This window comes from Callithrix jacchus, chromosome 4 (genome assembly GCF_049354715.1).
Source record: "Callithrix jacchus isolate 240 chromosome 4, calJac240_pri, whole genome shotgun sequence".
In the NCBI taxonomy this organism is placed as follows: domain Eukaryota; kingdom Metazoa; phylum Chordata; class Mammalia; order Primates; family Cebidae; genus Callithrix; species Callithrix jacchus.
The window spans coordinates 32,464,757-32,487,388 of record NC_133505.1 but is presented as its reverse complement, the minus strand read 5'-3'; the positions used below and the strand labels follow the sequence as shown (position 1 = coordinate 32,487,388).

General features: G+C 44.8%; 3 pseudogenes; 1 reads left to right on the top strand and 2 right to left on the bottom strand.

The window, feature by feature from the left end:
• Positions 1-14,829: 14,829 nt before the first annotated feature.
• Positions 14,830-19,854, bottom strand: LOC118152673 (haloacid dehalogenase-like hydrolase domain-containing 5; annotated as a pseudogene).
• LOC100409854 (aldo-keto reductase family 1 member B1 pseudogene) lies at positions 18,372-19,324 on the top strand (annotated as a pseudogene).
• Positions 19,855-21,503: 1,649 nt separating the features above from the next.
• LOC118152672 (large ribosomal subunit protein uL30 pseudogene) lies at positions 21,504-22,147 on the bottom strand (annotated as a pseudogene).
• Positions 22,148-22,632: the final 485 nt, after the last annotated feature.

The following is a 22,632-nucleotide window of genomic DNA, read 5'->3' as shown; positions in this document are numbered from 1 at the left end:
CTCATGGCGAGCAACACAGCAGGCCCAGAGCTATCAGGGTTAAGCCAGTCCAGGTCAAAAATTGGTCTTGTTGGGGATCTGCCAACTGCTAATGGGGGTGATTATGGCAGTTTCCCAATCCCTTCAGGGAAAACACCAGCTGGCAGCTCACACAGAAGCAGGCTCAGGCCTCCTGTACAAGTAAGTAAAGTGGTGGAAGAAGGAAGCAGCTGGTAGGGTGAAGTGGTTCATGCCTGTAATCCCAGCAATTTGGGAAGCAGAGGCAGGACTTGAGGTCAGGACTTAGAGACCAGCCTGGCCAACATGGCAAAACCCCAACTCTACTAATAACGAAAAAATTAGCCAGGCATGGTGACATGCACCTGTAATCCCAGCTACTCAGGAAGGCAGAGGCAAGAGAATCACTTGAACCTCGGAGGTGGAGGTGGCAGTGAGCCAAGGTTGTGCCACTGCACTCCAGCCTGGGTGACACAGTGAAACTGTGTTTCAAAAACAAAAAAGGAAGCAGCTGATGAAGGAAGAGCTGGACTTCTGAGAACCAGGGAAGAGTGCCCTCCCACTCCCCAGCCCACACCCTACCCTGTCTCAAAAAAACAAAACAAAACAATAAAAGATAAAACAAGTTCTTTCCTAGGAGGAACATAGACATATAAGCAATTAAGCACAATGAAGTATTATGAATATTATGACCAAATTCAGGGTCCACAAGAGATACAAAACAGGAGTAGGGGAGCAAAGCCTTCACAGAGGGCAAGACGAGAGTGCTGTTTTGAAAGCTGAGCAGGTGCTGGGGAGCAGAAAGGAGGTAGAGCCGGATCAGAAGAGCAGTCAGGACCAAGATGGACAAAGGGCCTAAGGCATAAAGTAGCAGGCCCTGTACGGAGTGACAAATATTGGCTCTGCTTGAATTTAAGTACAGGAGAGCATTCAATGAAAGGCGCAGCTGAGGACACAGGCAGTGCTGAGTTCCCATGGGCCACCGAGACCAGGCCGAACCTGGGCTGCATTCTAAGGCAGGAAGAAACTCTTGAAATCAGGAGTACACCAAGCACAGATGTGCATGTTAGAAAAGCTGCTTGATCGGCTGAGTGCAGTGGCTCATGCCTGTAATCCAAGCACTTTGGAGGCCAAGGCGGGCAGATCACCTGAGGTGGGGAGTTCAAGACCAGCCTGACCAACATGGGGAAACCCCATCTTTTTTTAAAGAAAAAGAATAAATAAAAAAAGAAAAAGAAGAAAAAAAAGTTGCTTGATCGTGCAGACGATGGATTAGAGGGAATGGAAAATGGAGGCACAAACACTATGTTCTAATTCTGGCAATACAGTGAATTAAATCATATAAAAACTCCCTAGCTTACCAAAAAATAAAAAAACAGCACTCAATGAAATAGAACATTCTTTAAATGCAGTTAATCTCAAAGAGTAAGGGAAACTCTTGGAAACATAAATGAATAGGAAACCAGACTGCAAAGTGAAATACACGAGGCTGTGAGTGCCTTCAGATATGTAGTCAGTCTCACTTAGCCATGCTATCTAGTTTGTGGCTATCTAAATTTAAATTTAGGCCAGTCTTGGTGGCTCACGCCTGTAATTCCAGCACTTTGGGAGACTGAGGTAGGTGGATCACCTGAGGTCAGGAATTCAAGACCAGCCTGGTCAATGTGGCAAAACCCCATCTCTACTAAAAATACAAAAATTAGTGGGGCTTCATGGCACAGGCCTGTAGTCCCAGCCACTCAGGAGGCTGAGATGGGAGCATCATTTGAACCCAGGAACTGTACTTTAGCCTGGGTGATAGAGCGAAACTCCATCTCTCCAAAAAAAATTTTCAGAAAAAAGTGTTTTGCATATTTTCTCTCCTTTCGTCTCTCAATCTATTCAAAAAGCAATTGTTTAAAACTATAACTGTTGGCCGGGCGTGGTGGCTCATGCCTGTAATCCAAGCACTTTGGAGACCAAGGCAGGAGGATCACCTGAGGGTGGGAGTTCAAGACCAGCCCGAGCAACAGGGTGAAACCCCGCCTTTAAAAAGAAAAAAAAACTATAACTGTATTGTTGGGCCTTTAACATATAGACATGTAATACATTTGACAATAGCAGCACAAAGAAGGTAGTTGAGAGCACAGCTGTATTAATGCAAGGAAATGACATCAGATGGCAATGCAAATTCATTCAAAAATAAAGGAAGATTACCAGGAATAGTAAAATACAGATACAGTTAGATATTTTTTAATATTTTCTATATAGGCCAGGCATGGTGGCTCATGCCTGTAATCCTAGCACTTTAGGAGGCCAAGGCATATGGACTGCTTGAGCTAAGGAGTTTGAGATCAGCCAAGACAACATGGCGAAACCCTGTCTCTACAAAAAATATTTTTAAAATTAACCAGCCATTAAAAAAAATTAGCATGGTATAGTCCCAGCTACTCTACTAGGGAGGTTGAGGGAGGAGAATTGCTTGAACCCAGGAAAGAGATGTTGCAGTGAGCTGATATCTCACCACTGCACTCCAGCCTGGGCGACAGAGCAAGACTCTGTCTCAAAAAAAAAACAAACAAAAATTAGCCAGGCATGGTGGCACATGCCTATGCCACTTAGGAGACTGAGGAGGGAGGATCACTTGATCCCAGGAGACTGAGGCTACAGTGAGCCCCGATTTCACAACTGCACTCCAGCCTGAACAACATAGCAAGACCCTGTTTCAAAAAAAGTCATATATATATATATATAATGTATAATAATAATTGCACCAGAAAACAAAGAAAAAATAGAAATGAAGTTTTTTAACTCCCTGGAATTAAGGTGGTATAAATCTGAAGTCAATTTTGATAAGCTAATACATATAAGCTCTAGAGTGACACTAAGACAATAATCCAAAACATAGTTTAGAAGTCATTAAAGTAATTAAAACATTGCACTATAAAAACCCAATACAAAAGAGAACAAATATATATAAAAAAAAACACTAGCTGGGCACGGTGGCTCACGCCTATAATCCCAGCACTTTGGGAGGTGGACGTGGGTGGATCACGAGGTCAGGAGTTTGAGACCAGCCCAGCCAACATGGTGAAACCCTGTCTCTACTAAAAATACAAAAAATTAGCTGGGCGTGGTGGCTCACTCCTGTAATCCCAGCTACTCAGGAGGCAGAGGCAGGAGAATTGCCTGAACCTGGGAGGAAGAGGTTGCAGTGAGCTGAGATTGTGCCACTGCACTGCAGTCTGGGTGAAAAAGCAATACTCTACCTCAGGAGAAAATAAACAAACACACACTTCAGTTCTACCGGACATGCTAAAAAATAAACAAACAAAAAACCTGGTCAGATGCATTTGAGATCAGCCTGGGAAGCATAGCAAAACCTCATCTCTAAAAATAACTTTTTTTTGAAACAAAGTATCGCTGTACCCCACGTGCAGTGGCACCATCTCAGCTCACTGCAACCTCTGCTTCCAGAGTTCAAGAAATTCTCATGCCTCAGTCTCCAACATAGCTGGGATTACAAGCACCTGACACCACAACCCGCTCATTTTTATGTTTTTAGTAGAGACGGGGTTTTGTCATGTTGGCCAGGCCAGTCTTGACCTTCTGACCTCAGGTGATCTGCCTGCCTCAGCCTCCCAAAGTGCTGGGATTACAGGTGTGAGCCACCACACCCAGCCAAAAATATATATGTATTTTTTTTAAGTAGCCAGACATGGTGGCATAAGTCTGTAGTCCTAGCCACCCAGGAGGCTAACGTGGGAGGATCATTTGATGCCAGGAGTTTGAGGTCACACTGAGCTATGATCATGCCACTGTACTCCAGCCTGGGTGACAGAGCAAGACCCTGTCTCAGAAAAGAAAAGAAAAGAAACCTTCAGATTTTAAGTATATAGTAGTCCTTGAAGGATTCATTTCAAGACCTCCAGTAGATGCCTGAAACTGAGGAGATACACACGCACACACACACACTCTCTCTCTCTCTGTTTTTTCTTTATACATATCTATGATAAAGTTTAATTCATAAATTAGGTACAGTAGGAGATTAACAATAACCAATAATAGAACAATTATAACAATATATTATAATGAAAGTGAATCTGGTGTCTCTCTCTCTCAAAACGTCTTAATATTTTCAGACAGTGCTTTACCATGGAACTGAAACCATAAAAAGTAAAACTGCAAATGGCAGACATTACTGGACAGCCACTGAAAACATATTAATGGATGAGCTCAACAGCCAATTAGACACAAGTGAAGTGAGTGGACAGTCTCTAGACTGTAGCACAGAGAGGAGACTGAAAATGTATGAGACAGGAGACATGAGAGATAGATTGGAAGATCCAAAATATGTCTGACAGAAGCTCCAGAAGGAGAAAATAGAAAGAATAAGGGAAAGACAGTAAATAAACTTGAACTGAGAATTTTCAAAAATTGGTGAAAGAACTTCTCCAATCCATAGATTTAGGAATTCCTTCTCCTAAACAGGATGAATAAAAATAAACATGCTCATAGGTGTTTTCAAGTAAAATTGTAGAACTCTAGGCAAGAAAAAGATCTTAAAAAAATCAAACAGTGAAAAACAAATGACTTAAAACAAACAACAGTTAGATTAATGGCAGACCTCTTATCAGAAATAACAGAAGTCAGAATACAATGGACGGTAGAAATAAAGATAAATAATCAGTAATCACAACAGATGTCATATTAAACAACAGATGATCAGCTTGGATTTATTTTTTTAATGTTCAGTTATAGGCTTTCACAAGAAATAACCCATGGCCTGGTATGGTGGCTCATTCCTGTAATCCCAGCTCTTTGGGAGGCTGAGGCAGGAGGAATCCTTGAGCCCAGACTGGGCAACAAAGTGAGATGCCTTTACAAAAAAAATTGTTTTTAATTAGCCAGGTGTAGTGATACATGCCTGTAGTTCCTGCTAGTTGGGAGGCTGAAGTGGGAGGATTTCTTGAGCCCAGGAGCTGGAGGTTGCAGTGTGCCCCAGCCCGGTTGACAGAGCAAGACCCTGTCTCAATAAACAAACAAACAAACAAACAAATAAATAAATAAATAAAATAAAAAATATCCCTAAAATATAAAGACAAAGTTTAAAAAGGTTGAAGAAAAAATACACAAATATGATTTAATGCATGTATATAATTAAACTAGGCAAACACCAATTTTAAAAAGTGGGTTTAGCAATATTAATACTGGAAAAAATAAATTATATGACAAAGAATATTCTTAGAGATAAAGAAGTTCACTATATACTCATAAAAGACAGTATGCTATAGTAGTGAAGGGTACACACTCTAGAATCAGACTACCTGGATTCAAACTATTTCATTTCATTTCATTCTATTTTATTTTGAGATGGAATCTCACTGCGTCACCCAGGCTGGAGTGCAGGGATGCAGTCTCGGCTCACTGCAACCTCTGCCTCCCAGATTCAAGAAATTGTCCAGTCTCAGCCTCCAAAGCAGCTGGGACTACAGGCGCCCACCACCACACCCGGATAATTGTTTTGTATTTTTTGTAAAGACAGGGTTTCACCATATTAGCCAGGCTGCCCTTGAACTCCTGACCCAAAGTGATCTGCCTGCCTTGGCCTCCCAAGGGCTGGGATTAGAGGAATGAGCCACCATGCCAGGCTGACTCCACCATTTAGAAGCTGAGTGACCTTGGGCAGGTTAATCTCTCTTTCCTTGATTTTCCCACTAGCAAATGGAGAAAATAATAGTAGCCACTTAAGAGTTATTACATGAAGTAAATGAATTAACATATAGAAAGTGCTCAGCACAAAATGTTATATAAATATTTGCTGTTGTAAAAGGACAAAGTTCCAGAAAACTGTAATTATGAATGCATATGTACTCAATAACATAGCCCTAAAATATAAAAATAAAAATGGATAGTATTTATGAGACTGGCAAATAACCTAATTATAGTGGGGAATATAAACATATCTCTCAACAAGCCCATTCATAAGTGGGCAAAGGATATGAACAGACACTTTACAAAAGTAGACATACATGAGGCCAACAAACATGAAAAAATGCTCATCATCACTGGTCTTTAGAGCAATGCAAATCAAAACCACATTGAGATACCATCTCATGCCAGTTAGAATGGTGATCATTAAAAAATATGGAGACAACAGATGCTGGAGAGGATGTGGAGAAACAGGAACACTTTTACACTGCTGGTGGGAGCGTGGAAGGCAATGTGGCCATTCCTCAAGGGCCTAGAAATAGAAATTCCATTTGACCCAGCAATCCCATTACTGGGTATATATCCAAAGGACTATCAATTGTTCTACTATAAAGACACATGCACATGAATGTTTATTGCAGCACTGTTTACAATAGCAAAGACCTGGAATCAACCCAAATTCCCATTGATGATAGACTGGACTGGAAAAATGTGGCACATATACACCATGGAATATTATGCAGCAATCAAAAACGATGAGTTCGTGTCCTTTGTAGGGACATGGATGAACCTCGAGAACATCAATCTCAGCAAACTGACACAAGAACAGAAAATGAAATATCACATGTTCTCACTCATAGGCGGGTGATGAACAATGAGAACACATGGATACAGGAAGGGGAGCACTACACACTGGGGTCTATTGGGGGGAATAAGGGAGGGACAGCTTGGGGGGAGAGCTGGGATGAGATAGCATGGGGACAAATGCCAGCTGTGGGTGAAGGGGAGGAAGGCAGCAAATCACACTGCCACGTGTGTACCTATAGAACTATCTTGCATATTCTTCACCTGTACCCCAAAACCTAAAATGCAATAAAAAAATAAATTAAAAAATATATCTCTCAGTTAGTGATAGACCAAACAGATAGAACATTGGTACAGACGTATACAAGTTCAACCACATCATTAACAAGCTTGAGCTAATGGCTGAATTTAAGAGCTCTGTACCTCCAAATTTAGATACTATACATTGTTTGCGATTTTACATGCAACATTTACAAAACCTGACTATGTACAGACCAATTTTTTTCTTTTCTTTTTTTTTTTAAATAAGAGGCAATGGCTATTCACAGGTGTGATCCCACTACTAATCAGCACGTGAGTTTTGACCTGCTCCATTACTGACCTGGGCTGGTTCACCCCTCCTTAGGCAACCTGATGGCCCCTGCTCCCGAGAGGTCACCATATTGATGCCGAACCTAGTGTGGACACCTGATTGGCATAGCGCACTGTAGCCCAGAACTCCTGGGCTCAAGAGATCCTCCAGCCTCAGCCTCCTAAATAGCTGGGACTATAGGCACGTGCTATCCAGCCCGGTCAGACCAATTCCTTGACCTCACAACATTTAGATTAGAATACAGTAACAAAATGATGACCAATCACCCCACCTCCACATATTTGGAAGTTTAAAGACATACTTCCAAATAAATCATCAAAAAATTAAAAAATATTTAGAACTAACCAGGCTCAGGGTTTTATTCCTGTAATCCCAGCAGTTTGGGAGGCCAAGGAGGGTGGATCACCTGAGGTCAGGAGCTCGAGACTAGCCTGGCCAACATGGTGAAACCCCATCTTTTGAAAAAAAGAAAATAAAATATTTACAACTAAATGAACATAAAAATACTTCCTGTCAAAATGGACGGGATATAATCAAAGCAGAAAAGGAAAATGTATAACCTTAAATATTTGTGTTACAAAAGGAGGAAATTGAACATTTAATAAGGTAAGCATCAAGTTTAATAAACTGGATGGGCACAGTGGCTTGTAATCCTAGCACTTTGGGAGGCTAAGGCAGGAGGGTCACTTAAGGTTAGTAGTTTGAGATCAGCCTGGTCAACATAGCAAGACCCTGTATCTACAAAAAATAATAAGTTCACCAGGCATGATGGCCATGCCTGTAGCCACAGCTACTTGGGAGTCTGAGGTGGGAGAACCTCTTGAGCCCAGGAGTTCAAGGCTATAGTGAGCCATGATCACATCACTTCCAGCCTGGGCAACAGAGTGAGATCTTGTCTCAAAATTAATAAATAAAAGTGGGAGAAAGGAAAGCTAGTACAATGAAAACTCAAAGAAGGAACTATGGCCAGGCATGGTGGCTCATGTTTTTAATCCTAGCACTTTGGAACTGGGTAAGAAAGTTCCAAACTGGCTGGAAGAGTTTTGAGGTGTATGCTATAAATGTGGACATTAGGGGTTATTCTGATGAGGTCTCAGAAAGAAAAGAGGAGAGCTGTAGAGAAACCCCAATCTTCTTAGAGAATGCCTAAGTAATGCTGAACAGAATGTTAGTAGGAATATGGACAGTAATGCCATTCTTTTTTTTTCTTTTTTGAGACAGAGACTTACTGTGTTGCCCAGGCTGGAGTGCAGTGGTGTGAGCCTTCTGTAACCTCCACTTCCCAGGTTCAAGCAATTCTCCTGCCTCAGCCTCCCAAGTAGTTGGGACTACAGGTACATGCTGTCACACCTGGCTAATTTTGGCATTTTTAGTAAAGATGGGGTTTCACCATGTTGACCAGGCTGGTCTAGAGCTCCTGGCCTCAAGTGATTCACCCACCTTGACTTCTCAAAGTGCTGGGATTATAGGCAGTCAGGCCATTCTGATGGAGTCACAGATGGAAATGAAGAACATTTACTAGAAGCTGGACAAAAGGCCACCTTTCTTAGGAAGCAGCAAAGAATTGGCTAAATTGCATTCATGTTCTATCATTTTGTAGAGGTAAAAATTGCAAGTGATGAAACTTACAATGGGATGTTTGGCTTAGGAAATCTCTAAATCAAGTATTGAAGGAGTAACCTAGCTCCTTATGACTGCTTCTAGTACAATTCAAGAGACACATAAATGACATAAAGGCAGAACTGTTAAGCAAAAAGGAGTAAGAACTTAAAGTTCTGAAAAATGATCAGCCCATCCATAAAGAAAAGAATAAGAACCCAGTTTGGAGAGAATACTAAAGGCACTGCCAAGCTCTTGGACTGTCCCAAGTCTCCAAAAGTATGAGAAATAAATTTGTTTTCAGAGGACACCCAGACTATGGTATTTTAACAGCCCAAATTGATTAGCACATAGCTCGATCCCACTTGTGAACATTGATGAAGAGCCCCTGAACTGTTGCTATAGTAGCTTCTGGCAACATGTAACATAACCAATTTTGTTTTATCCCAGGAATGAAAAGAAGAGTTAAAGTTGAAAACAGACTGGGCATAGTGACTCACACCTGTAATCCCAACATTCTGGAGGCCAAGATGAGAGGAGCACTTGAAGCCCAGGAGTTTGAGACTAGCCAAGGCAACATAGAGAGACCCCACCTCTATAAAAAATAAAGAATTGAATTAGCTGGGTGTGGTGGCTCATACCTGTAGTCCCAGCTACTTGAGAGGCTGAGGTGGGAGAACTGCTTAAGCCCAGGAGGTGGAGGCTGCAGTGAGCCACGATTGCACAATTGCACTGCAGCCTGGGTGACAGAGAAAGACCCTGTCTCCAAAAGAAAAGGTGAAAACAAAATTTATTAATATGCTGGGTGCAGTGGCTCATGCCTGTAATCCCAGCTCTTTGGCAGGCAGAGGCAGGCGGATCACCTGAGGTCTGGAGTTTAAGACCAGCCTGACCAATATGGTGAAATCCCATCTTCAAAAACAAACAAACAAACAATATATATATATATTGCCACCATGCCCAGTTATTTTTGTTTGTTTGTAGAGATAGGGTCTCCCTATCTTGCCCGGGCTGGTCTCAAACTCCTAGGCTCAAGTAATCCTCCTGCCTCAGCCTCCCAGAGTGCTGGGATTACAGGCATGAGCCACCAAGCCTGGCTGGAATTTCTTTCATTTCTTTTTTTTTGGGGGGGATGGAGTCCTGCTCTGTTGCCCAGGATGGAGTGCAATGGTGCCATCTCCACTCACTGCAACCTCCAACTCCCAGGTTCAAGCCATTCTCCTGCCTCAGCCTACTGAGTAGCAGGGATTACAGGCATGCACCACCATGCCCAGATAATTTTTGTATTTTTAGTAGAGACGGGGTTTCACCATGTTGGTCAGGCTGGTCTCAAACTCCTGACCTCGTGATCTGCCTGCCAGCCTCCCAAAGTGGTAGAATTACCAGCATGAGCCACCACGCCTGGCTCAGAATTTCTTTATTCCTAGTAAATAGTAATATGGCAACAGAGACAGACTAGATGCTGTCCAATCCCATTTCCTCTTCCTAGGCAAAGAAAGACCACATTTTTCATACTCTCTGTAGTCACATTAAAACCATATGACTAGCCAATCAACACGTTCACAAGTGGCACCCACCACAGCCTGGTTCAGCCATAAATCCCGTCACAGTCATACATTCATGCTCCCTCACACAGACCTTGCAAGCCATGTGTAGAAGATGACAGCATCACCAGCTGGAGTGTTCCTGGGCCTCTGAGTCACCACTTGAAGGGGAAAGGTGAAGAGTAGCCACCTGACCCATATGAGACTCTGAAATCAGAAGGAGGCTGGGTGCAGTGGCTCACGCCTGTAATCACAGCACTTTGGGAGGTCAAGGTGGGAGTATCACGAGGTCAGGAGTTTGAGACCAATCTAACTAATATGGTGAAACCCCGTCTCTATTTAAAAAAAAAGAAGAAAAAATTATCAGGAAAGAAATATTTTGTGAAGCTGCCTTTTCAAACATGTTTAGGTCTATTTCTGGGCATTTTATTTTGTCCCATTGATTTGTATCTCTCCCTCTGCCAGTAGAATAGTGTCTTGATTACTGTAACTTTATAAAAATTCTTAATATCTGATAGGCAAGTCCAGGGTTAAGACAGGATGGACTCCTCTAAAGCAAGGGCAGTTTCTCTCTTTTTTTTCGGGGGGGACACAGTCTCACTCTGTTGTCCAGGTTGGAGTGTAGTGGCGTGATCTTGGCTCATTGCAACCTCTGCCTCCTGGGTTCAAGCAATTCTCCTGTCTCAGCCTCCTAAGCACCTGGACCACAGGCATCCACCACCATGCCCGGTTAATTTTTGTATTTTATTTCTTAGTAGAGCTGAGGTTTCACTATGCTGGCCAGGCTGGTCTCAAACTCCTGACTTCAAGTGATTTGCCTGCCTTGGCCTCCCAACATGCTGGGATTACAGGCATAAGCCACTGCATCCAGCCCTCACTTCTTAACACTGTGCTCAGTAGGCGTGCAACAGTCATTTAAATGTAAATAAATGAAGCCAAAAGAGGAAATTAGAAAGATCGTAGAAAAAAGCAGAAAAGAAGGGAAAAAGGAACACCCCTCTTCTCTCCAAAGAGAGGGCTCCAGGAATGCCACAGCTGCTCACCTAGGAATTCAGAGCCAGAAAGCTCAAGTCAGAGTGGGAGGAGGTAGGGAGGGAGTTTCAAGCTAAACTCCTATTCTGTCTCTCCACCCCCTCCCTTTCCTCAAAAAGAGAGGAAATGATGCAAGGCTTTGGAACCAAGAGCTGGAGGAACCTGGAGGCAAAAGCTGAGGCTGTCAGCTGCCCAGCAGTTCACACTGAGAGCAGCTTCCTACTTCCAACACCCACAGAAGCTACCTTCCAAGGGCCCCAGTGTCCCCACATGGCTCACCTCAGCAGCACAACACAGCACTAGGGAAGTGACCGAATGTAACAAAAAAACTATTATAGCTGAGATATTTTAAAATTCCGCCCCCCAAGCAGCATCTGGTTACCATAGCAACCCCAGCTCTGCAGGGTGTTCCAATTACCAGCAGACTCCCTGCACCTGCCCCAGGCCAAGAGCAGATGGCTAACACCAAGGAAGTGCCCATGTGCTGATTCCGAGGTAATGGTTCAGACCCAAGGTGATTTTATCTGTTCAATGTGAACACCTGATGAAGTTTTGTCCCATGTTAAGAATTTCATTAAACATATGGCCTTACATCCTATCTGATGCACTCAGTCTTTTTATTTTCATTCACTTGGCTTCATCAAAACACAAAAAGAGAATATTTTCATTCATTTTGGGATTGAGCAAATGACAACACCTGGATGTGAGTTTTGGTTCCAGGGATTAGACAAAGCCCCCAAGGGACATGATTGGAATCAGAGCTGAGTGGCTGGCCTTGATCTCTAGATTTGCATAAGTCATGTGTAGGACACTTGCAGTTTTGCACCCAGCCTGACCTAGCTTAAGATATCTTTAGGAAATCCAAACAAGTAAGAAATAGGGGGCTGGGCACCATGGCTCATGCCTGTTATTCCAGCACTTTGGGAGGCTGAGGCAGGGGTATCACTTGAGCCCAGGAGTTCCAGACCAGCCTGGATAATATAACTAAGTTCCTGTTTCAACAAAAAATTACAGGCTGGGCACGGTGGCTTACACCTGTAATCCCAACACTTTGAGAGGCCAAAGTGGGTGGATCACCTAAGGTCAAAAGTTCGAGACCAGCCTGCACAACATCGTGAAACCCCATCTCCACTGAAAATACAAAAAAATAGCTGGGCATGGTGTCGGGCACCTATAATCCTAGCTACTCAGTAGGCTGAGGCAGGACAGTCACTTGAACTTGGGAGGCAGAGGTTGCAGTGAGCCAAGATCACGTCATTGCACTCCAGCTTGAGTGTGTAGTGTGTGGTGACACACACCTGTAATCCCAGCACTTTGGGAAGCTGTGGCAGGAAGATTGCCTGAGTCCAGGAGTTTAAGACCAGCTGAGTCAACATAGTGGGACGTCATCTCAAAATATTGTAAATAAATGAAAGAATGGTTACAAAAAACTAGCTGGGCATAATGGCACTCACCTGTAGTCCCAGCTACTCAGGAGACTGAGGCAGTAGAATTGCTTGAACCCAGATGGCTGAGATTGTAGTGAGCCAAGGTGGCACCACTGCAATCCAGCCTGGGTGACAGAGCAAGACTCTGTCAAACTTAAAAAAAAGAATGAATGGTTTCTGACTCTGTGCCCTCATTTCTTAAAATGGCACAGGTAAGAATTCTCTCTCCTTGAGGGGCTCTGCGAGGCTCTAACAGAGTAGGAAAAGATGATGCCAGTTTCAAAATGCTTTGGAAAATGCTGACCACAATGCAAATATGAGCCAGCAAGACTGTCCTGGCCAACTGCTCAGATGGCCATCACCAAGGTGCTTCGGAGTCCAGAGCCTGCCCCACTTCTCAGAGCGTTGCATCATGTCTTGGAGCAGCTGCTCCAGGTGCAGCCCAGATGAGCTCTCAAGTCAGACAGGTTGACAGATCACCCCACCAAGCAGATTTTATGGAATAACCCAGCTAATTGCCTTGGTGCCAATTGTGAGCCTTTCACACACAATTCAAATTTTGAGCAACAACATGCAGGTTCCTGCTTGTCACTGGGGGTGTCTGTGTGACCCCCTCATCATCACCTGCAGAACTGGAGGACAAAAGGGGGCACTCCTGGGGATAAGCTCCATGAGCTCTGCTCTGGGCCCTTCCCTCCCACCCCTTCCAATGGGACTGAGAGACTTGCATGTGTAAGGGGCCACCTTGCCACTGGACAAAGCACAGCTGCTAAGGATGGTGGCCATTGAGTCCTGCAGGATGACGTGGCACTGCTCCCAGCGCTGATGTGCCACCTCTGATCTGCCCATCACTTAGAAAAATAACCTCCTGTTGGGTCAAGCCATTTATCAAACTTGTTAGAGGCCAGGTGCAGTAGCTCATGCCTGCAATCCCAGCACTTTGGGAAGCCACGGTGGAAGGGTCACTTCTTGATGCCAGTTCGAGACCTGTCTGAGCAACATGGTGAAACCCTGTCTCTATCAACAATACAGAAAAAAAATAGCCAGGCACGGTGGCGTGTGCCTGTAGTGCCAGCTATTCAGGAGGCTGAGGTGGGAGAATTGCTTGAACTCGGTAGGTTAAGTGAGCTATGACCATTCCACTGTTCTCCAACCTGGGTGACAGAGCAAGACTCTGTCTCCAAAAATAAAAATAGAATGAGGAAAGGAGACATCAGCTCTGTCAAATGCAAATGGCCACTGGAGTAAAATGAGGTCGAGAAATGTCTGGAGGATTTGCAGATGCTGAGGCCACCAGTGACACAGATGAATGAAGAAATGAAGTTGGTTACTCCTAGAGGAAGGGAGGCAAGAAGCAGCGTATGTTTTCTAGAGGCACTGCAGGAAGAGATGCTTCCTTTAGAACAAAGCAGTGACAAGATTCCTCTTCTTTTCCACACTAGGGAAGTTGCTAAGTGTATGCCAAAGCCAGGCATAACTCATTCCTGGACAGCCTCAGGCTTTACAGCCCAGAATGGGTGTGGGCTTGTGGGCGGGAGGTAGGAAAGGAGACGTGGGTACCTCGTGGTGTTGAAATGCCACCCATCTCCCAGCCCCAGAGCCGCCCAGCACCACTCCCTCCCTCTCCTCTGCCCACAAAACTTTGAGTGCACTCCAGACAGAGCTTCACACGAGAGGGCATCATGACTATTTATTATTTTAATTAAAAAAAATAAACCCCAAATCTCTGGGTAATAAACTACAGTAAAAAGTAGCATCTGGTGTTAGATACTCTGCCAACCGGGCACACCCCTTCAGTGCTGGCAAAGGCTCTGCAGAGTCATCCACAGTATTCCACACTGCTCCCCCTCTCCAGAAGTACCTACTGAAATGAGAAGGACACTGAGGCACACCAGTGAAGAGACTAGCCTGAGGTTAGACTGCCAGGAGAGGCACATGGGAACTGGGCCCAGAAAATTTCAACAGTTCCATAGAGAATGCTACCCAGCAGGAAAAAAAGAGCCATGTCTTCTTCCAAGTAACCAGTAACACCACTCATGAAGCAGCAGAAAGGGAGGCAAGGGAACCAAGCCCTGACCTGAGCCCAGTGATGGGCCAGAGCCCAGCCAACGGGCCTCACCTGCTCACCTCCACCAAACTGTCCTCACTCCCAAGCCCAGCCCTCCTTGCAGAAGACCAGCTGCACAGCCTCATTCACGTCCTTCACCATGTGGGAGGCCTCCATGAGCCCTGAACTGAAGCAGAAGTCTCAGTGCCCATGGAATGGAGGCTCCTCTCCTCCAAGCACAGACTCCATGGACTGCAGGTCCCTGGGATTGTACACACCTGTGCACACCAGGATGGAGATGCAGCTCTGGCTTGCTGAGGGCTGTTACTGCAGTGGGACCCCAGTCCCTAGTTCTGGCGTCCCATCACGTGTCTCCTTCTGCAGGTACTGTTGGAACAAGTTGGCACCATACACATCAGAAATCGGGTTGTCCCTGGCAGGGGCAGCCACACCAGAAAAGGAAAAAGAAGAAAACCCTAACTCAGTGATGCAAAGCAAAGGGAGCAGAGAAGAGTTTCAGGGCAGAATAGTGAATCAGATACAGAAAAACGGGGGTAAGAGAAAAGAGGGAGGGAAGAGGAGGTCGTGAAAGGGATGGAGGAGGGGAAGTAGAGCCTACCCCACTGCATAGAGCTTCTGGATGGGGACGGCCCAGCCTCGCCTCTCTGCCTGTCACCTGAGAAGCTCCTCTGCATACTGGTAAGTGAGGATGCTGGGTTTTCCCATCAGGCCCTCAGCTCCTTGCTCGTCACTTTCTGGTAAATGGTTTCCAGGCACTGCAGAAAGGTGCCATGGCCAAACCTGCCAAGAAGGACCACAAAGCAGTTCAGTCTTCCTGATCCTTAGGCCCTTCTAGAGAACACAACTGCCATTCTCTAAGCAGCACCCACGCAGACTAGCCTCCTCCCCAGAGTAAGAGCTGGCATGTAGCAGACACTGTGCTGGCACTGGAGGTGGTGTTTCACATTTCCCTCTCAGAAAACTGCTAGGAGAAGACATTAGCATCCTCATTTTACAAACAAGAAAACTGAGGAACCACAAGATTCAGTAATGTGTTCAAGATGGCAGAGCAGTATTGCAACTCAGTCTGACTCCAGAGCTTAAATCCTACTGTAGAGCTGGGCAGATGATGGTTGCCCTTCTCCCCATCTTTGCTGGTGTCTGCTTCAGCTGACCATACTACTACTACGTGTGAAAAAGACCTTCCCTTCCCACCCTTGCAATGAGGCATGGCTATGTGATTAAGCTACAGTCAAGAAATGCACAAATGCTGGGCTGAATTTTTTCCTTTCTTTGAGGTGGCATCTCACTCTGTAACCAGGCTGTAGTGCAATGGTACAATCTCGGCTCACTGCAACCTCTGCCTCGGAGGTCCAAGTGATTCTCCTGTCTCAGCCTCCTGAGCAGCTGCAGTTATAGGCATGAACCACCATGTCTGGTTAACTTTTTGTATTTAGCAGAGACAGGGTTTCACCACATTGGCCAGGATGGTCTCGATCTCCTGACGTCATGATCTGCCTGCCTCACCCTCCCAAAGTTACATGGGTAAGCCACTGTGCCTGGCCTGGGCTAAACTTTTAATAAGCAGCCTTAAAATTGAGGACAGGGGACAGAAATGGTGGCTCATGCCTGTAATCCCAGCACTTTGGGAGGCTGAGGCAGGTGGATCAACTGAGGTCAGTAGTTCAAGACCAGTCTGGCCAACATGGTGAAACCCTGTCTCTACTAAAAATGTAAAAATGAACCAGGTGTTGTAGCACACACCTGTAGTCCCAGCTACTTGGGAGGCTGAGGCAAGAGAATCACTTGAACCTGGGAGGTGGAGGCTGCAGTTGGCCAAGATTCTGTCACTGCACTCCAGACTGGGTCACAGAGACTTCATCTATAAAAGTAAAACAAGATAAAGTGGTGACAGCATATTCCTCTCTGGCCTCCCCAACTCCTTCCTGCCACCTGGAATAGTAATATGATAGCTGGTGTTTGGGTGCAATCTTGGTTCACTGCAACCTCCGCCTCCTGGGTTCAAGCGATTCTCCTGCCTCAGCCTCCCGAGTAGCTGAAATTACAGGCGCATGCCACCATGACTAATTTTTGTTTTTCTTTTTAGTAGAGATAGGGTTTTGCCATGTTGGCCAGGCTGGTCTCAAACTCCTGACTTCAGGTGATCCACCCACCACGGCCTCCCAAAGTGTTGGGACTACAAGCATGAGCCATTGCATATTTCAGTGTCATCTATGTAATGAATTCTGTTTTTAATTAATTCATCTCAGATGAACTTTTTAAAAGTTCATCTCAGATCTGGTTTATAAACTGAGATCTTCCCCTTGCTTTTTAGTTCACAGCAACATAACCAACCAAGTGCACTGGTATAGTGTTAGCATACCTTCCTCTAGGAATAATACTTCAAAGGCAATGCCAAGCTTCAAGCCACAGAGACACACTTTAAAAGTGACAAGAGCACCCCCCATCTCTCTGGGGCTACTAAGAAGTGCCCTGAGGTAGCACTGGGCTGTGCCCACCCTCTGCTGATGAGCAATCACAAGGTTGACTGGAGGGCAGTCACAGGCTGAGACTCAAGAGTCTGCCCATGCAGATAGCAGCCAAACAGTATACAGCAGTTGTCAGCTCGACTTCGAGTAAGCACCTTGAGGGCCAAAAAAGGGCAGCCTGTACTTGTGCTAGCCAGCTGCAGAATAAGACAGGACTGATGACATCAACACAGCTGAGCAGGGACTGTAGGCACTTGCATGGCCTGAGAAAGCCACTTATTGCTGGTCTCAGTTTTCTGGTCTATACAACTATCAGAACAATCCTTGGCCTGTGTGATGGTACACACCTGTAATCCCAGCCCTTTGGGAGGCTAAGGCAGGGGGATCACTTGAGGCTAGGAGTTCAAGGCTGTAGTAAGTTCTGATTGCACCACTGCACTCCAGCCTAGATGAGACGGTGAGACCCCTGTCCCCGCCAAAAAAGATGAATCTTTGCTTCCCCTTCCCTCTGTCTTAAGGGTTCAAGAAAACAAGAAAGTGAAAGAACCAATGCTACAGGGTGGAGCCAAGGAAGGAAGAGCAACTGAATAATGTGCACTGATATGGCACAAAAGGTGTCCATGGTTTGGGTTCCAGTAGACACGAGGAGAGTGTTCTGTTAAGATTACCAGGGCAGGGGGCATGTGTGAAACATCCTCTCCTCAGATTCTGTAATCTGTAGTTTAGGTTTAGTAACCAACATGTAAAGTGATCCTTGAAAGCCCTTCCAAAGGCCAGGTTATTGCAGCAATGAGGCCTACCTAAGTAAGGTCCAACTACCCTGGGTGTCAGAATGATGGGTGGGAACTGCCCGCAGGACTGCCCAGGCAGCAGCAAGAAGTGGGCCACCAGGCCAAGGCCAGAGCTTTGTGTCCTCACCTGGGCATCTTGGCTTCAGCCATCCACAGGAGATCCATCTTGCTAGCCAGGACAAGGAGATGGGGGTAGAGGGATGTCTCCAGGCTAGTCCCAGGGCTCCCATTGCTGAGGAGGACATCCATGATCAGCTGCAGTCTGGTCTCCCAATGGACCGGCTCCCCTAGGAGGAGCACCCCTTTAAAGAACAGAGGCGGTACAGTTCCGGGCAGGGGTCTGGGGAGCACAGCAGCAATGGCCAGCCACCTTGTGTTCAACAATGGTGCCAAGATGCCCATCCTCGGGCTGGGCACCTGGAAGTCCCCTCCAGGACAGGTGACTGAGGCTGTGAAGGTGGCCATCAACGTTGGGTACCACCACATAGACTGTGCCCACGTGTAACACAATGAGAATGAGGTGGGGGTAGCCATTGAGGAGAAGCTCAGGGAGCAGGTGGTGAAGCGTGAGGAACTCTTCATCAGCAGCAAGCTGTGGTGCACGTACCACGAGAAGGGCCTGGTAAAATGAGCCTGCCTGAAGATGCTCAGCAACCTGAAGCTGGACTACCTGGACCTCTACCTTATTCACTAGCCAACGGGCTCTAAGCCTGGGAAGGAATATTTCCCATTGGATGAGTCGGGCAATGTGATTCCCAGTGACACCAACATTCTGGAGATATGGGCAGCTATGGAAGAGCTGGTGGATGAAGGGCTGGTGAAAGCTATTGGCATCTCCAACTTCAACCATCTCCAGGTGGAGAGAATCTTAAACAAACCTGGCTTAAAGTATAAGCCTGCAGTTAACCAGATTGAGTACCACCCATACCTCACTCAGGAGAAGTTAATCCAGTACTACCAGTCCAAAGGCATTGTGGTGACCGCCTACAGCCTCCTCAGCTCTCCCGACAGGCCCTTGGCCAAGCCCAAGGATGCTTCCCTCCTGGAGAATCCCAGGATCAAGGCAATCACAGACAAGCCCAATAAAACTACAGCCCAGGTGCTGATCTGGTTCCCCATGCAGAAGAACTTGGTGATTCCTGAGTCTGTGACACCAGAATGCATTACTGAGAACTTTAAGGTTTTGACTCTGAGCAGAGCAGCCAGGATATGACCACCTTACTCAGCTACAACTGAGTCTGGAACTGGAGGGTCTGTGCCTTGGTGAGCTGTGCCTCCCACAAGGATTACCCCTTCCATGAAGAGTTTTGAAGCTGTGGATGCCTGCTCGTCCATAAGTGACATATACCTGTGTTTCCTGCTTTATTTTTTTCCTTGCAAATGTAGTATAGCCTGTGTCATTCAGCAGTGGGACAGCAACTTTTAGAGTGGCCAGCAAGAGCATGTCTGGCTTGATGTTGGATCTGACCAGGCCTGTCAGTAGAGTAGAAGTCTCTTCCAGTTTGTTTTGCCCTTCTTTTTGCCCCACTGGGGAAAGTACAACCTGAATACCCTTTTCTGACCAAAGAGAAGCAAAATCTGCCAGGTCAAAATGGTGCCACTAACAGCTGAGTTTTGACTGCTTGGAACTGTAACTCTTTCAGCAAGACCTCTCTTTGCCTCAAACAAAAAGTGCTTTTGTGGAAAAAAAAAGAGCAGAGTCACAGGTGAGGGCTGCATGGCAGGAGGCAGGCCCTTAGGATGCCAGCTAGGGTGACCCACCCACACACTCTCCACCCACAGTGTGTCCAGCTGGGCAGGGGCACAGCTCCCCACCAAGTCTAGAAGAGCCCCATACCCATCCACCCTGGGTGCATAAGGCCCAAGGCCCAGAAATAAGCTTCCTAGAGACTTCCATTCTAACTTTAGTCCACTGGTACTTCACAAAAGAGGTTATGAAACCAAACCAGCAGGCCAGCCATGGTGGCTCACACCTGCAATCCCAGCACTTTGGGAGGCTGAGGCAGGTGGATCACCTGAGATCAGGAGAATAGGACCAGCCTGGCCAACATGGTAAAATCTTATCTCTACTAAAAATACAAAAATTAGCTGGGGGTGATGGCAGGTGCCTGTAATCCCAGCTATTCAGGGGCTGAAACAGGAGAATTGCTTGAGCCTGGGAGGCAGAGGTTGCAGTGAGCCAAAATCGCACCACTGCCCTCCAGACTGGGTGACAAGAGTGAAACTCCATCTCAAAAAAAAAAGAAAAAAATATATAATAAATAAATATATACATACATACATAAAAATCAGGCCAGGCGTGGTGGCTCAAGCCTGTAATACCAGCACTTTGAGAAGCACAGGCAGGCAGATCGCCTAAGGTCAGGAGTTCACGACCAGCCTGACCAACACGGAGAAACCCTGTCTCTACTGAAAAATACAAAATTAGGGCAGGTGTGGTGGCACACATCTGCAATCCAAGCACTTTGGAGGCCAAGGTGGGTGGATCACCTGAGGTCAGGAGTTCAAGAACAGCCTGTCCAACATGGTGAAACCTCTCCTTTTAAAAAAACAAAAAAAAAAACCCAAAAAACAAAATTAGCTAGGTGTTGTGACACATACCTCTAATCACATCTACTTGGGAGGCTGAGGCAGGAGAATCACTTGAACCCAGGAGGTGGAGGTTGCAGTGAGCCAAGATTGCACCATGCACACCAGCCTGGGCAACAAGAGTGAAACTCCATCTCAAAAAAAAACCAATATATATATATTGTATGTGAAATATACATGTGTGTATATATGAGATATAGTGTATATATATATAATATATATGTGTGTGAATATGAGATATATGTGTGTATATGATATATATGTATAAATGATATATACATGTATATATGTATATATGATATATGTGTATGTATATATGTGTATAAATGATATAAATGTGTATAAATAATATATGTGTATAAATAATATATGTGTATATATGTATATATAATATATATTTGTATATATCATGTATGTGTGTATACAATTGTATATATATCATATATGTGTGTATATATGATATGTGTGTATGTGTGTGTGTGCGTGCATATATATATATCTTTCTCTCTTTCTCAAAAGAAAAGGCAGAAGAAACTCTCAGACTTGTGGTAAAGAAACTCCTGATGTCTACAGCTGTCTACCAGACCTATGGACGATTGGTCCTTGACCAGCTGGAACTGGTTAAAGCCTTCAGAAAGAGACGTTTTTCAAGACAAAATTGGCATAATACCTAAAGTGTTTGATTGTATTCATTATTCACAGGAGTTTTACATACCCAAAGGAGAGTCTGAAAAATAAAGATAACATAGAAAACAAAGTCAAAGAAAAAGTATGACAATTATTAACTCTAAGAAATACAAAGAATTGTGCAGGAGAGGAAAAGTTATTCTTTTTATTTTTAATTGAGAGCAGATACTGTTTATTAACTTACAGGCTTAGAAAAATAATCATGGTAGACACCTTAGTTCATTCTTCTAATAAGCCTGTTTATCTGATCCTCCCTGTTGCCTGCATCTCCACCTTCCACGAAATGGGTGGTCTTTTTCTTCATTCCATCCCATGGCAAAGATAATTTAAAGGGCCACAGGAAGTTATTTGCTTCTTTGAAGCGTTTTCCAACAGTACAGATCTCACAAATCAGATCCTCCATGCAGATGATGCCATATTTTCCAAGAGATTGAGCAATCAGAGCATTATCTGTCAAAGCAATTTGCTTTTTTTTTTTATTTTGCCAAAACCACGTTTGTAGATTAGTTCATTTGCTGACTTCAGATTTGGGTACCCCCATAGAATATATGGCTCTAAAATCCTCAGCATGTTAATTGAAGCCTTGTTGAGCTTCACAAAGGTTCAACTGAAGATTTGACGAAGGTGAAGAAGCTGCAACACCTTTTGGACCTTTGGGCTCACACCATTGATACCTCTGATCCTGATGACAAATGCCAGTTTGGGTTCTGCAGGTACATAGAAGTTGCCAGCTTTCATTGCCATCCTCACCATTCAAATTTCAGTTCTGTACATCTGCCTATGTTCCTTATGATAATGCTTCACTTTTTCATAGAAAAGCTTCTTCCTTGACTTTCAAAGCATCTTTTGGGAAAACTTCTTTCTCAGGCACTTGATCTTCAGCTCTGCGAAATTCCTTCACTTTTTCTTAAGGGTTTCCAGCATAGCAGGAACCTTCTTCTTCTTCGCTTCTCCACCCTCCGTCGTTCCAGCTGGAAAGATAGCCAAAAGTTATCCTTAACTGTGCAACTCAGTGGTGTCTACACAGGCACGTAAGAATAAGAAATGAATAGAGATGTCACAAAGTTACCCCAAAGAGATTGGGATGAGAGTCAGAAAGCATATTTGTGCTGATCAGGGTGGGAAGGGGATCTTCATCTCTGCAGTTAAAAGCTGGCAGATAATGCCTAAAATGGAAAAAACTCAAGAATAGCAATATAAATAGTTTCTGATGATATGCATGGAGATACTGAAAGATTCAGCTCAAATAAAGGAGCAATTACTATCAGATTACAGGTAGAATAAAAATTTAAAAAAATTAAAAAATAAAAGTGAAAGATTCAACTCAAAAACTTGAAAATCAC